The sequence below is a fragment of the Falco cherrug genome, chromosome 9, assembly GCF_023634085.1.
Source record: "Falco cherrug isolate bFalChe1 chromosome 9, bFalChe1.pri, whole genome shotgun sequence".
In the NCBI taxonomy this organism is placed as follows: domain Eukaryota; kingdom Metazoa; phylum Chordata; class Aves; order Falconiformes; family Falconidae; genus Falco; species Falco cherrug.
Window position 1 is genome coordinate 41,288,950 of NC_073705.1, and position 15,684 is coordinate 41,304,633.

General features: G+C 45.0%; 1 long non-coding RNA gene across 1 annotated transcript; it reads right to left on the reverse strand.

Annotated features, from left to right (window-relative positions):
- Window positions 1-11,039: 11,039 nt before the first annotated feature.
- Window positions 11,040-13,334, reverse strand: LOC114014239 (uncharacterized). Its single transcript, XR_003557658.2, has 3 exons — window positions 13,124-13,334; window positions 11,990-12,125; window positions 11,040-11,647 (listed from the first exon to the last, which is right to left on the reverse strand). It is a non-coding gene; the product is annotated as an uncharacterized LOC114014239 (long non-coding RNA).
- Window positions 13,335-15,684: the final 2,350 nt, after the last annotated feature.

The following is a 15,684-nucleotide window of genomic DNA, read 5'->3' on the forward strand; positions in this document are numbered from 1 at the left end:
GATGAGTCAATCATCTAGCACAGTTTAACCTTTGGCTAAGCTGTCTCCAAGCCATTCCTACCTAAGCACGTACTGGAGGCAGCTCAGTGAATAATCTGCTGGGGATGGCCCCACGACTTGCCTCCTCCCCAGTATTGCCTGAAAAAGACTTTTGGCATCTGGTGTCAAGGGGCAGTAGAGGGGAAAGGAAGCAAAATAGCTCCTGGTATCTCAGCTCTATGGCCTGACAGCTGTTTCTTGCCTTGTAGGACAACCAGCTCAATAAGCAAGTGGGTCACTGCGGTCCCCAGCGCTGGCGTCAGAGGGATGGCCATTCCTGCACCTCCTGCTGAACTGACCTTACAGTTGGACTGAAATAACTGCCAACTATAAACACAAGACTTGTCTGGTAAACACTGGAAAGGACGCAGAAATCATTCCTTCTCCTCTCAATTCAGGTACACACACACGTCAAACTAAAATACTGGAAGGGAAAAAGGATTGATCTGCAAGTCCAGCTCTGCCAAACACATGGGGTTATCCAGCCGCTGTTTCCAGGGAGCGCGGATATCTGCTATACCAGAGAGCCTTTCTTCTCCTCTTTTCCAGCTCCTCCTTTTCTTGCCCAAGTGAGTGTTGGACACATTTCCAGAGTACAAGAATCTCTGAGGTCTAACCACCATGGATGCAAGCCTCTGGGGATGATAGAGTTGGTGTGTTTTGTTTTTTTTTTTTTTTAAATCCTCTTGAGAAACAGATGCTTTGGCTCATCTTCATTATACCTAGCCTGATTTATTTTAATTGCTCTGGGTATCCGGAATACTATGATTGCATAATCTCATGCACATGCCTTTAAAAGGAAGCTTTGGCTGCAGCGCCGGGAAGGCAACGTTAAATACGGAAAAAGTACTATGCAAAGTCTCATTTATTTTGGAAATCACTGGAAAGAGTTCTACTGAAAATTCACAGCAAAGCATATGCCACATTTGAATAATGATATTGAGAGGTGCTTTACCTAGCTTTGCAATAAAAAGGGCTCTGAAAATTGCAAGCCTTTAAAAATATCTCACTCCTGACTCCTGAATTTTGGTGAAATCAGAGGACAGTTAGATCCACGATGGCCACCCTAGGGTTGGCTGCCAAGGGTGAGGCAAGAGCGGGCTGCCTGGCACTGAGGAACTGGGGGGGATAGCTTCCACCCCGTACAAAAATAACCAGAAAACAGTAACCTAAGAGAAAACTCGTTCTGAGCAGAGTCATGGGAACTGCAGGCTCTGGACAGCGAGAAAGGAGGCGGCCTGCTGAGATCTGCCCTTCCTGGGTCTGGAAATACAGAGCTTCATCTCAATAAAACAAAGCAGGAATAACAGGACTGCAGAGAAATACCTGAATGTCATCCACTTGTCTTATCTGATGCAGTGCACAAGATGCCAAAAATTGTCTGCTTGGGAAAAAAGGTCTGCAGAAACCTTCTTCCAGTTAAGAAAAAAATGTCATTTAAGGTACTTTATAACTAGGCCTAGAATAAGGATTTATTTTGAAGTCACGTCAATATTACTAAGATGCTGCTTTTCTGGAGAGAGATTCATGTCTTACCAAAAGTTTATTCTTTCTCTGTATTTTTTTAGTTTATCTCACTGAACAAATTAATACCTGCCATAAATACTGTCCCTGAAGCCAGCGGGGTACTCTGGGAAAGAGTTTGACCAAGAACTCATAAAAAAACCCCCCAAACCTTGCCCTTACCTTTGGCTTATTGATATGCTTTCCCATCTTCTAAGGAAAGGAAAAGCCATGAGTTTTATAGGTTACCTACACTATATTAATTTTTTAAAAACAGGCAACTGAGATTTTGTTTTGCAGGAAACATGTTTGATTTATCCTCATCAGCCTTAGTGTCCATATACAGAAATGTGTGTGTGCGTACCCCGTGCCTCTGGATGCGCAACTGCTAGCACGGGGGATGATTAACCCAACGTGGGCCTTGCACGGTGCTGGGATAAGCCAGCCCAATAAACTTCACAGGTGAAGGAGGAGACCCATAATCATATCTTCTGATCTTGAAGAGGAACCATGAGCACTTTTCACTTGCTTTCGCTTGGTTTCATTTACCCGCGACCGAACCGACCGGATTCACTTAGGTTTGGCAACACCTATTTGCCGTGCCAGACCCCTGGAGCGCAGTCAGCACTACCCTGCCCAGCTGCGGTGCTTTGGGACTGGGTCGTATGAGGGGCTGTGAACAGGCAGCGATGTCACAATTTACAGGCTACACCTTTAAATGCCTGCAAATTTACTTCAGGTTCGCAGATGATAATGAGATTCACGTTTGGGAGAAGGAGCCCACAGAGACTATCAGGAATATTAATGTTATCACAGAAGTTTATTAGTGCCTGCATGTTGAGAAGCGGGTAAAGAAACCCTTTGGGTTTTGTTGCGCTATCAGCAATTATCACACAAGAAGATTTCTGTTCCTGGTCCTCCCTCTGATAGGGTTTGGGAAAAAAGGCTCCAAGACTGATCCTGGGAAGTGTTTGGGTTGTTAAGCAGTGCAGATGTTTTCTCCATTGCCTTCTGCAAACCTCCATTTCTCAAACAAGAGCTGAGGGCTTTCCCTGTCCGTACTTCTCCCAAGCGTTGCCATTTCTAGCTCAGTGAACCCATGTGCCTCATGCTTGCAAAATTCCTACGTGCATCTGCCATCGCACAGAATTAAAATAACCCTTCAGATGTAGGTCTGCGCGTCTGTTTTGTTCACGTCTTTCAAGCCAAGCTACAGCCCTTTGCTTCACTCTCCTCTTCCTCCCTGTGTTCCCGTCTGCTGGTGGAGAGGCACCACCAGTGTCGGGGTTACAGTGGGAGCGATGTGGTGCTGTCATTTATTCAGACACTGGGAAGTTAGCAATTGGTTTCATGAGGAACAAGCCATCCCAGTGTGAGCACAGATTCTGGAAACCTGTCCCTGACGTGCCAGAAACCTTTCCCGTCCCTCTCCTCTTTCTCTTTTAATGGGGTAAGTGCTATAAAACCTTGTGCCTCTTATCTAGGCTGGGATCTAGCACCACGATCAGTCTTTCTGAAAGGTTTGCATTCTTTTAAGCTCTTTATACATTAAAGAAAGGAAAAAAATAATAAAAAAAGGAAGAAGCACACAGTCTGGTTGACTGATTGGAGAGGAACTTCTCAGCACAATTCAGGGCTGCTGCTTGAGAGGGTGGTGGTGGCACCGCAGAAATCAATGGGCTGGTGGCAGGAGTGCTCGGGAAGAGGGATGAGTGCAGGAGGAGATCCATTTCTCCTGAAAGCTTTGTTAAGGCTCCTCCATCCAGGAGGTATGGCTAAAGACAAACAAGTCTTCTCTGCTGGGTTCCAGAGGAGTTGCAGCACGTGCATGAGGTTTCAGCCGTATTTATGTTTTGAAACAAAATACAGAACAGGCACTTGCTCCGATAGCCGCCTGCACTGGGATCAGGCCCTGCAGGCACCAGCCGCACACTCGGCAGGCGTGCCCTACTGCTGCTTTTCCAGAGGCAGAGCCAAAAAGCGCTGGCTCCTTCCTACCAGGCAGTGCAAGCCAGGCACCACTGGCCCCTGGCCGGGGGTTTTACCTAAACGCTGCTGAAGCACCCTCAGCCAGACAATGCCTTTGCTGATGGATGTGGTACCCCATTAGCATCCCCCTGGCACAGACGTACCAACAAACCTTCTGAATGACAGAGGAGCCCTTAAACTGGTCTTGGTTAAACTCCTGCTGCTCGGTCTGCTATGAGAAGCGGGGCATTTGCTGATGGAGGAGCTCCTGGCTGTTACATTTAATTAAGAATTCTGCTGAAAGTTCTGCTTAAAATCACAAAGCTTGCTGCTTAGAAAAGCGTAGGTGATTCCCCCAGAGGCCTGGCCAGCATTCCTGCTCCTATTGTACAACATTATTGATTAATCAAAACTAATGCTCACAGCTGTTGCCTGATGGATAATGTCTTTGGTGTTTGCCTGCATATAATTATTTACTACTTTATTGATGTTATTTATTTCTTCATTAAGTATTGTTGGCTGTTTAATTACGTGAAACACAACTGCAAGTGTCGCTGCTAAAAGCCATGGGAAGGGCTGCCCAGAGCTGAAATCTTTCAACCATAAACTCTAAAAATAAATCTAAAGATAAAAATATTTTAGCCAGCATTTTGAGTGAAGACCATCAAACCACAAATGCGTTACATGTCATCTGGAGGCTGATCCCGGAGCGCCACGTTCAGATAGATTTGCAATGCTGATTTGACTGTGCAAGGCAAAAGACTTTTGCAGACTTGTATGTTTTATTAGATCTCCAAAACACATAAGAAAGGTCCCTATCTTATTCTTGGTAGCTGAATGTTTGAAATAAATCAAAGGGAAACTCTGATTTCCCAAAGCTTACAGTCAGGAGCACCTCACCAAGCTCCTTTCAAAATCCAATTCTTGTGCTGAGACCCGAGGACCTCCCAGGGCAGATGCAACCCCTGTCCAACACCCCAGTGACAAACTGGGGAGTCTCTCCAGGAGCTCCTTCCAGGCTCTCTCCCCGCTGCCCCTCAGCTCTCTGCGAGTGACACAGACCCAAGGGCCCCTCGCGCTCCCTGCCCCAGCACCCCGCTGCCCTTGCCCTCCTCAGAAGCACCATGCACAGCTGCTGCAGCAGCAGGTCTATGCCTGACCTCATTGAATTAAGGAGCTGACATCTAATCCTTGATCCACGTGGGATGAGAAAGGGTGTGCTCAGCTTGCTTAGATTGTGATGTAAGACCAACCTTAACAGAACTGCTTTTCCTTGCCAAGACTAAGCTGTGGGGGTTTGGGGGCAAAATCAACATCTTAAATTCTATCTGGAAACCAAGAGGCAGTAAGGAGAAACTAGATTTAAGACACGTGGCTCTCAGCAATCTCTAGGTACTTAACATTAAAAAAACCCAGTCAGGTACGTGACTACAAATATGGTATTAAGGAACTTGGAAGGATCTTCTCGGTCTGCAAAAAAAAACCCCAGAGGATGCACAAACCCTCCCGTAGCTCACAAATCATTAATGCACCTATAACAGATCAGAAATAGCCTCTGTATCTCCTTACTCATAAAATAAAAATTCCTTCTCTGACATCCTTTCCAAACAGCCCTCATCAGGCCCTTTCCCCAGGGTGGGAGAACAAATAGCTCTGGCAGTCCTTGCTTGGCCATCAGTGCATTTGTTATTCGGTAGCTACTAGCCCGAATGTTTCTACACAGCTCCCTATAGATCTCTTGCTTACTTCTGAGCTAGTGCATTAATATGAGTGAGGCCTTAGCTACTGCTTTATGAAAAGTACATAAGATGACCGGTTGCCAAACCTCTAACTTCCCTATGGCCTCTCTCCTCAGGCAGCAGCCTCTGGTTTTTCTTCAGGAGCCCAGAGAAGGACCAGACTGATGCCTGGTGCCATTGGGTCATCTACATCCCTTCCAATGCATCCCAAACCCAGAGCATGAGCAGTAATTGACTGTGGGGCCCAAGTTCTGCCCACGCTCTCAATACACAGCGTACGCTCGCCTGTTTTTTAACTAAGACGTGTTGGGGAAAACCTGAGAGAAATAGTAAACAGAGAGGGAGAATTAAAAAAAAAAAAAAAAAAAAGATAATGGATCTAGGGAATTTGGTCTCTGTTTCCCTCTTTGTTTCCTCCTGAACCTCCACATTTTCATGCATTTCCCCTGTCTACAGCCAGTTCTTCCTCTGCCTGTTTTTTGAAATGTCACAATCTTTCCTGTATCCCTTGTGCCCACATTGTGAGGGTACCATGGGCACCTTTCCAGTAGGGATGTGCAGAGTGATGGGGAGCACAGCTAGGATTTTCAAAGGAAGCTAAGGAAATCTTTATGGAGAACTTGGTGAGAATTTAGCACTTGGCACTCTTCTGCTCTTTTGAAAGTCCCACCCTACAGGAACCATCTAAACAAATGTATGCCCCAATGCTGATAAATCCATTTGGAAAGGTATCAAAGGAAAGTTTGCTGGGTTTGGAGACCTTTGAAGAAAGGGAAATATCCTGCCAACCTGACGCTGAGATCTATCTTGTTCCACCATGTGGTCCGAATCATCGGTTCTCCATGGCTCCCCTTCCTCCTCGGGGCGTGGAGGGCAGCGCTGCCTCGCTGAAGAAAGGAATTTGGGGGCCAAGAGGACAGCATAATTTGAGGAAAATTCAAATGAAAAATTACTTAACAATGGAAGTTGTTACTGTGTCTAAAAATATCTCAGTGAGTCAGATTACTGAAAACGGCAAAGCTATGGAGCAAAACCATAGCCTCTTCTCAGCAGTCAGCTGGCTTCATTCACTAGCCTGGCATCTCCTTCCCCTTATGTTTTTAATATCATAAGAGTGGTGGTGTGTTTTTTTCAAAGTCTACAATAAGTTAATGTTTAATGGATTGCCCTGTACAGTTCTTGGTGTTTACATGTTCTCCAACTAACCAAATTTGTAGAGCAAATTAAAAGTCTGTAAGACCAGGACAAGTGAATTACAGATATTTGTTGCTCAGAAACTATTGCCTCATTCAGTCCCACATGCACCCGGCATAAACGGTTTCAATTATGTTTCCACCTTCCCCAGCAATATTAACTTCTCTTGCCGTTGCTGGCCAGGGCTACCTCTCCTTGGTCTGCAGCCGTTACGGCTTTGTGCACATACGCTCCCTGTGAATGTGCAGCCTTGCGCAGTGCCGCAGTCCCGGTGTTTGCAGGGTAACCTATTAAACCAGGCTGGCTCAGGACCAGGGGTGCTAGAGAAGCACTGGAGAAGGAAAGGTGGAGACTACAGTGTTGTTGATGCCTTTTTCGTACAATGAGATGGGTAGGTGTGTCCCCTTTGTTCCGCTGACATAAGTATAAATAGCCAGCCAGAGTTTTCCACTCCCTGATGGGTAAGTTGCTGCTGAGTGAGCCATTCCCAGCACCACGCCACAGGGGACTCGCCTGGTTTCTCCAGTTTTCACGCATGGGTGACTTTGCCATCCGTCTAAAGGTCCCAAGATCCCTCCCTCCTTCAGACCCAGCCGAGGCGGGACCCTGAGCTCTGCCCCTGTGCCTGTCCTGGGACCATCGCCCAGGCTGCTGTGAGCAAAGCCACCAAATTCCTCAAACACCCGCCGCCCCCCCCCCCAGTGACACCGATGGGAGAGCAGGGCAGCCTGCAGGCACCGCCCTCCCCATGTACACTCCGAATCTGGGCATTACCCACCCTGGTGTTTTGGGTTTGTTTTCCAGACGCCCCGAGGAGTCTCTGGCAATGTGACCCGAGGCAGCCGATGTCCCAGGAGGGGCTGGGGGCACGTGGCAGTGCTGAGCCCACTGTGCCTCTGTGGGGAGCCCATCCCGCCCTGCATGGGGCAGCGGCCGTAGTAACTTGGCACAGCGGGATCTAAGGAGAAAAAAAAAATAATTGTTAGGCTTGAAACCAACAGAAAAAGGAAACAAGGTTCTCTTGTGTCATCAGTGCCAAAATTCCCACCGGTGCTGGTGGGACCAGGATCGGGTCCAGACTGTACCCCTGTGCTTTCCCAGGCTTACGAGGATTTACAGTTCTGGAATTTCAGGCAATGGTTTATTTCTGGCTGACCTGTTTGGCTTGAGCTGTTACATGTTTTCGGCTGTCGGGCTTATTTTTAATCTAGTGTATTAGTACCCAAACTTAACCAAGAACAAAACGTTAACCAACGCGAGAAGTCGTTCCTATCCCTCCATCAGCTGAACAGTTTGGATCCCCCAAACCCATCACAATCCCTCGCAGCATCTGGCTGCTCTCGGACCATCGGAGTGTTCTTTGCGCCGGGAATACCCCAGGAATACCCCAAGGGGAGGGAAGGGGCACAGGCGGCAGCATGTGGGCACAATGCGCCCCGTCCCGCACAGTGCCCCTGGGCAGAGCTAACAACCAGCATCCCTGGCACCGGGGCAGCCAGGCGGGAACCGTGGGGTGTTTCAGTCCAAGGAACTTCTCACACACGCACATTTGGGTTGGTTTTTTGTCATTTGATGTCAATGGCGGGCTGTGGTATTCCTCAACATTATTTTTTGTTTTTTTCCTCCCTGCTATTCGAAGAACGAGATTTTATCTTCCCTTCCCACCCCCCTCCCTTCACCCCATCCTGTGTCACTAAAACCTGCCTTTCGGGTCAGCGTGCTGCTAAGAGATTAATTTTACACTGCAAGAAACACTGAGCAGAGCATTTCAACTTCGACATACAAGACATCCGTTATAATATTGCAGTTTTTCTAAATTAAATATTAGGAAAAATTAAACCCAATTGTGGTTCGTATTCCCATGGAAAATATTTCTGTTCAAAACAGTCCCTCCATGCTAAATGACTTAAATAACTGAAAACACAATAAATATGCAGCAAGTTAAAAACCCAGATTATTCAGGTTTTAAGGCTTATAACTAAAAGTGGTTTAACGTTTCATGCCTAATAATAGATTACTCCTATCACATTTCTAACCTTTATTTCTACCAGCTTTGAAGTCCAGCCATATAAAGGCTGTTTGTAGAACCACACGAAAGTTAAAGCAAATATTACTCAGAGTGATTCATACGAACAAGAATTTGCAATGAAGGCAGAGGGTTTTTTGTGTCTGTATCAAAGGAAATGAAATGTTTGCAATATTTTCCAGTTGATAAATGCATTAAAACATTTTAGTTGTGTAGTATGAACATTGCTGACATAAACAGACTTTGACCTGAAACAGATTGTATTAAGCTCTGTGGGGGAGGCAGCATTAAAAGAAATAAAAATAATAAAAAAAAGAAATTCCTAGATTTCAAAATCTGCCACAAGGTCACTGCAGTCCTTAATTAGCTGAATACATTAAGAGAAGGTTAGAATGCAGATTCTGTAAAGAGAGCAAATGTATGTTTAATCCTCTGTTCTTTGCTTACAGATTACCCTTTCGGAACAAGTAACCTTATTTTCTTTTTAAATATCTATTTACCTTTTTGAGCTTTGCATAGCAAAGCAGGGTTTTCTTTTTTTTTTTTTCTTTTTTTTTTTCCTTCTCACTGTTGCAAAAGAAATTAATTTGTTGCTAGTTGCTATGCATTGGCAGGATTTCTGCATAAAGAATGTAAACCATCTATCTTTGTATTCAAGATATAGTTAATCTGGCAGTTAAAATACTTTGGAAACATTTTGATGACTTATCTGGAAAAGTAGCTTTGCATTTTCAAAGAAAACTCAGAACTGTATTGCAAGGGGAAGATAAAAGATATATGAAGTGTTTGTTCCAAGCGATACTATTCATTTAAAGATCAGAATGTAACCCCACCCAAGCAATTATTGTGGAAAAACAAGACAAAAATCCTTATACAGCTTTCTGACACAGTCTTTATTTGGGAAACAAAATAACTATATTACAGTTATAGTCTAATGGATTGCAAGCTGTTTTATTAGAGTCAGCTGAATCCTGTTTAGCATAAAAAAGAACTCTGTTTGCTATCAAGAACACATTTACATTAATATGACTTTGACAAAGTAAAATAAAATCGCATTAAGATGATGTAAGTAGATAAGACAATGAAATCTCTGTGAGATAGTTTTGGCACACCAATTAGAGTCAAGTCCCTACAGGAAAGAAACATATTTTTACACCAACTATCCATGTGTTTTTAAGCCGTAGAGTGGCCAAAATTAATTCCATGCTTCAAATATTTCCAGCAAGGGAAAAAGAGAAAGTTTATTATTATTATTATTTTTATTTTTCCCTTGAAAGGTAAAATTTCTGATAAACTACATTTTTATTTGCAATAATACAAACAAGTTTTGTTCTCCACACTAGCCTGTAATCATCCTGATTATTGCAAGGGACTTTCCAATATAGAGCAGCTGAAAACAAGGTTTTAGATTACATGGTAATTTAGGAATGCATGAAAAGCCAAGCAGTCACCATAATAGAGCACTGCATAAACTTCATGGCTTTTACAGCAAAACATAACATATGTTTTGTGATTCATTCAAATGATTTTTCAATTTTTCTGGTCAAAAAATATGTCGAGCTCTAGTATTTGTCCTATATTTAGGGAACTTTGCTCTCGAAAAACGACGACGACACCGCCGCCCCAACTTTGATGTCTCTCTTTTTAGTTTGGTCATTAAAAGAACAGCGGTGATGGATGGTGATAATGCTGCGGATTTTATGAGTAATCAGGCCTTGGCAGCCACAATATTTCTTTTGTAGTGAAACTTTAATACTCCTTTGGCCGTGTGTAGAGTTTTTCAGCTTTCGGAACTACGTTACACAAGCTACTCACTCAGCATTTACAGGGCAGTTACTACCCCAAGGTTAGCACTGGCCTTTAGCACCTGACAGGGTGAATTTCTCCCCCCCCCCTCAGATGGGTGACAGCCCCTCTGTGTTCGGGGCAGTGCTACAGCTCAGGGGAGCACGGGGGGAAGGCGGCAGGCAGGGGGCAGAGGAATTTTTTGGCCGCATGTGACCAAGCGCTCAGGGCGCCCCTGCTCTCCCCTGCCCCTTTCACGTGTTTTTAGTGAATTTGCTGCAACAAACACCAGGTGTCTCCACTTAGCTGGGCTACAGCTTCAAAAAGGGGCCTGCTACCAAAAAAAGGGGAAAAAAATAATATTAGGGTTGTTCTTCCCATTGCTTCTGATCTGCCTGTTGTAAGGCTGTGTGTGAGGAAGGGGTATGTGTACACATAGATAATCTCGTCGTGGGGTTGTATTTTATTTTGTCACTTGATATGCCTCTGTCAGGCGAGGCAGGACTTTCCAGAGTTTGAAATAATCCAAATTCAATCACTTTAAAGCTGCTACAATATGCAAGTCCTGGCAGCCGTTTTAAATTAATGGAACATCAGATGTGCTCTGATCCTCTCAATTTCCTTGGGCAAGGGAAATTCTGCTGTGGTGGTAGCAGGAGGGGAAATATAGGGCTATCAGTAAAATAAATGTCAGCTTTTGTCTGCTGATAAAAAAATGCATAAAGCAAAAAGGCACAATATTTATTGCCCTGTAATTAAAATATATTTCTGTATGCAGTAAGGATTATCTTAGCGGTTTGGACAAGCCAACGCTGTGCAGTCTGATCCACACGAAGGGACATTAAATTAAACCAAAATACAAAATTGCTTTTTATTTGGCATTTTACAAATACAGCTAAATATTACATTTGCGTGTAGATATTTATTTTTTTTTGTGCCTGCTGGCGCATTTATCAATAAAATTATTAGAATGCCTACTTTGAAAGCCCAATTCCAGGACATGGAAGAGGCTTTGGCAAGAACCGGTGGGGGATGGGGGTGGGGGTGGGGAGCGGAAATAAAAATCTCCATAGCAAGATGCCAGCCCATGCAAATGCACTTGGTTTGGGGTTTACTTAGAAACTGTAAACATTCATCAGGTTTGTCAAAAATTTGCAGACTTGAGAACCTTTTGATCAAACCTGGGCTGTGTTTTCTCAAAACTTGCACTGGAATATGGTTTTCAAGATGCAATTCAGTAGCTTTGCGTTTGAAATACAAACAAGCCCCAAAATTCAAATCAAGGCTGAATCTTTGCACAAGCTTTTATGGTGCATGGTTTTTGCTGATTGTAGGCTTACCACCCAGGGCTATGTCCTGGCTACAAGAGCCCACGTTTCATAAAGTCTTTTTCCTGAAACAAAAATACAATACAAGCTGTCAGAGTTAAATTAAAGGGTAAGGTATTTCTTTAATTCTGATTTTTCAGTTATTTGCTTTATATGAGGAGAGCCTGGCTTCTGCACTAACTGGGACTCACATTGCCAGACAGTATGTTTTAAGTTATTTTTAAAAATGCTGGGGTTTGAAGGCTCTTAAATCCTTTGATGTAAATGAAAATAAAATCATAGTCTGGAACCTAACAGAGACTTTTAATCTTGATCTTAAAAGCATGAATCATACTACAGCATAGGGTAAAACCACTTTCTGTCCTCCGCACTCACCTTCTCTACGCATACTGCTATTTGATATTTACCGGTGGCAATTAACGATCTCAGGTAGTCCCAGTGCCTCATGCCAAACTCTGTACACAGTTACGGCCTCACAGTCCACAGCTGAGATTTCTACAGCGTTGCTGTTTTTCTCATTTAAATATGGTATTTCAAGCAAGCCTGATGAAAACAAAGCAAAGCAGAACCAAAGTCTCAAATTCCAGGTGCGTAACGTTATGGCAACAAAACTTGAACTGATTACTGCGTCAAAGTAGGGAAACTAGTGGCTAGTAGGGGTATTGAAAGAAAATTACAAAAAACCTTCTCCCATAGCCACCCTGGAAAGCCCAGCCATCATTTACTGCCAGAGCTGAGGCAGAGCCCGAGCCCAGCCCCATCCCAGGGGGAAGCCTGGCTCACTGGCTACTGCCCTGGGTCTCAAAAGTGCTGTCAGTGCACTGATGCCAGGTTTCAAATCCTGGATGGACAATGACCAGCTGAAATACATTTTTTATCAGGTTTTCATACTGTAAAATTCTGACTTGATGCTAAAAGGAGACCATCCCCTCCCAAATCTGCTGGCAGAGGGGTTCCTTCCCTTTGCCTGCCTGGAGCAGGGGTTAGCAGCTGCCAGGATGCTCCCTCAGGATGGGCACTCAGCAGGGGCAGCAGGTACCAAAACCTGTTGCCTCTTTCAGTGGTCCCCAAATGAAGGTAATAGTGAAGTCTACTGAGGATGCTTTCCTCAGACAAAAGTGCTCCCCCAAGATCCTCTGCCAAGCCAACTGCCTGGCAGCTGCAAGGGTGCAGCGTGGCTGATGGCAGCCAGATACGTTGGGTCCTTCATCCCGGTGGTCATCCCGAGAGCTGCTGGGAAGCTGTACGCAGCCTGTGAGTGCCCCTGTCTGTGAGCAGACACACGCTGTGGTGGGTAGGAGTACTGGGCCCTTGAGGTGTGCCATGGATGTTGTCAGATGGCTTTTATCCTCCAGGATCCTGGCCATGGTTTTTGTCCCAGAGGAAGAGGCTGTGATCAGCAAGAAATGAATTCCAGTATTTGCTTACAAGTCAGGCAGTCTCCTCCCAGTGAGCCTGAGGACGACTCAGGCTGCTCCCCACAGTTACACCCACCACCAAACCATGACAGAAGAAACCATCAACGTGGAAGTTCGTCTTACCTATATGAACTGGGCATTGAATCCCCGTATCTGAACCCTTCTGGTTTTAAAACTCTCCATTACTTCCACTGGAGTTTTAAGGCAAAGAATTTCAAGATTTTTCCCTAAAGAAAAAACACCAAATTAATATAACAGCATGGTGGAGTTTCCATTTACTGCACACAACAGTCAAGATACTCAGACTTACGGCTCCCACTGCAATTGTAATTCAGTTTCCTTGCTCATACATAATGTTTTTTATCTACTCTGAATGGGGTTATCTTTAGTTCCTTAACAAGCCCATATAATTCAGCTGTCACCGTTTCCATAAGAACAATACCTTGGAATTTCCTGCCTTTAATTTGGACTAACTCCTGTCTATAGCTTCACATTAATGATGTTTCCAATGTGTGGGGGGAACTATGAAATCAATCATTACATACACGTTACATATATATTTATAACGTTCAAGTACGATTAGTAGAGGTAATGTCTCAGAGTAATGTAAGGTTCTCATCTTGATAAATCCAACCGCCCCAGCTGGGCTGCCTCCTCTCTCCTTCAGGCTTTGTGGCTGGGCTGTTTGCTGTGAAGGAAATTCTCCTGCCCAAGCAGGCAGAGACAACAGATGCAAACCTGTCTCAAGTCCTTTCCCTACCTTTTTTGCCATGAGGACTTTTCCTGCTTCTTGGCCACAGGAAGATGGTGGTTCTCAGGGCAGAAACGCCTCCTGGCACATGCAGCAGCATCCTACCCGCTGCAGAAGTGCATTAGGGGAGCTCACCCCGGTGCCCCATTGCACTGAGCTGTGCCCAGTCCCCCAGGGGAGATGGCTGTTGCTGTCTCTGTTTTGTAAGGAAATGAGGCAGGACGTTTAGCAGTTGAGAACTGAGCCTTCCCAATTAGCCATCCAGCAGCGGACTGGCAGATGGCTGTTTCTATTTTTGCCTCCCTTACTCCAGGCCCATTCATTCAGTGTGCTCCTTTTAATTACACAGAACCACGTGCCCAAAACCTTGTCCACTTTTTTCCTGAGTGTTCAGTTAGTCTACAGGAGATGTTGCTTTTCCCTAAAATGCCACTTTAGAGTTTCACTTTTTTTTTTTTTTTTCCCCAGCATTGAAGAAGACCTCCAGTTTGACTGTGCTCATATTTGGCAGTTCCACCGAGCTTCAGAAGACTGACAGCTCTTCAAGGAAGAGCAAATATTACCTCTCCCTTGCCCCACAGTCCTCCCCTACATACCTGCAAACCAAGCTGGCAAGAAGGGGCACCAGGACACACCGAAAGGCAAGAAAGATTCAGCACAGGGCAATTTGTATCAGCATTAATTCAAACAAGGCAGCATCACATAAAGACCTGATAAACCTCCCTTTCTATGTCTCCTCCCTTACAAGCACAAGCCCTCAATTCAGTATATGGTGGAGCCAAAATATATGCATAGGCTAGAGCTGCCCAAGAGTGACGTGCCGTTTCATCCCTCTTCCCCAACTCCATGTCCTCTTCTCATCCTGAAATTTTTCTAAAACCTTAACTGTCTTTTCAAACCAAGGATGTCCAAATTTGCAGAACAAAGAGACCTGGGGATGAAAAATGAGATGGACTAAAGGCTGGGGTGGGTGACCTCCGGCATAGCTCTGGGGGGACCAGACTGCAAGCCACCCTCTGTAGAAAATCAAAAGTGAAAAGATCCTGGCTGAGGGGCTCAGGGCTACCTGATCAGGCCCAGCATCATGCACACGGTTTTAACATCGCTTGCTGTTTCTGCAAGGATCCCAACCTGGAACCCACCATTGTTGTGCTGCTTATAGGGAATGGCTCTCACCCATCCACCTCCTGGTCACTTCTGATCAATGGCCCCATGGAAAAATGGCATCAGTAATGAATAAGCAGCAAAAAATGTGCTCTGTCTTTCCAGCGCTGGCTATAATGAAGGCCATCAGGTAGTGCAAATTATTACACCTTAGACATGTTGATTTTTGCTAGCTGGGAATCTGGCCCAGGTTTCACCTGGTTCATGAGGGAAGTAAACCACGTAGTATCACAGCTGAGTCGACAATGCAGGTAGACCACAATTTCCACAAAATCTGGCTGGAGGGAGGGGAAGGCTATTTGTTTTCACCAGATGGCACAACCACAGTTTACCAAGTGTGGAAAAAGTATCCAGCCACAGAGAGGGTGCTGCTGGCTTGGCTGGGGCTCTGGCACCCAATCTCTGCACCAACCCAGGCTTTCTAAAGAGTCTGCAAGAAGATGCAAAGGCCCATCCAACGCTGAGCCGGTGGTGCCAGTGACACAGCAGATGCTCATGTTTCTAAGAATACTGGAGAGTGCTGGAAGCTGCTCTGCACATGCACGTGCAGCCACAGCTATCATTAGGGTTTTGCTGCTTTGGCACCTCTTCCTAATTTGCTCAATTCCTATTTATACCATTTTGTTTTTGTTTTGAGCCTTTATCAGATGCTGACATGTTTTGCACAGAGCCAAACTTTGGAAGGAGGCTTTGAAAAGAAGTAATCTAAGAGGGGCTTAAAAAAGTCAGAGCACTGAGAAGGGCCATCCCCAAGTGAGGGGTGGCCACT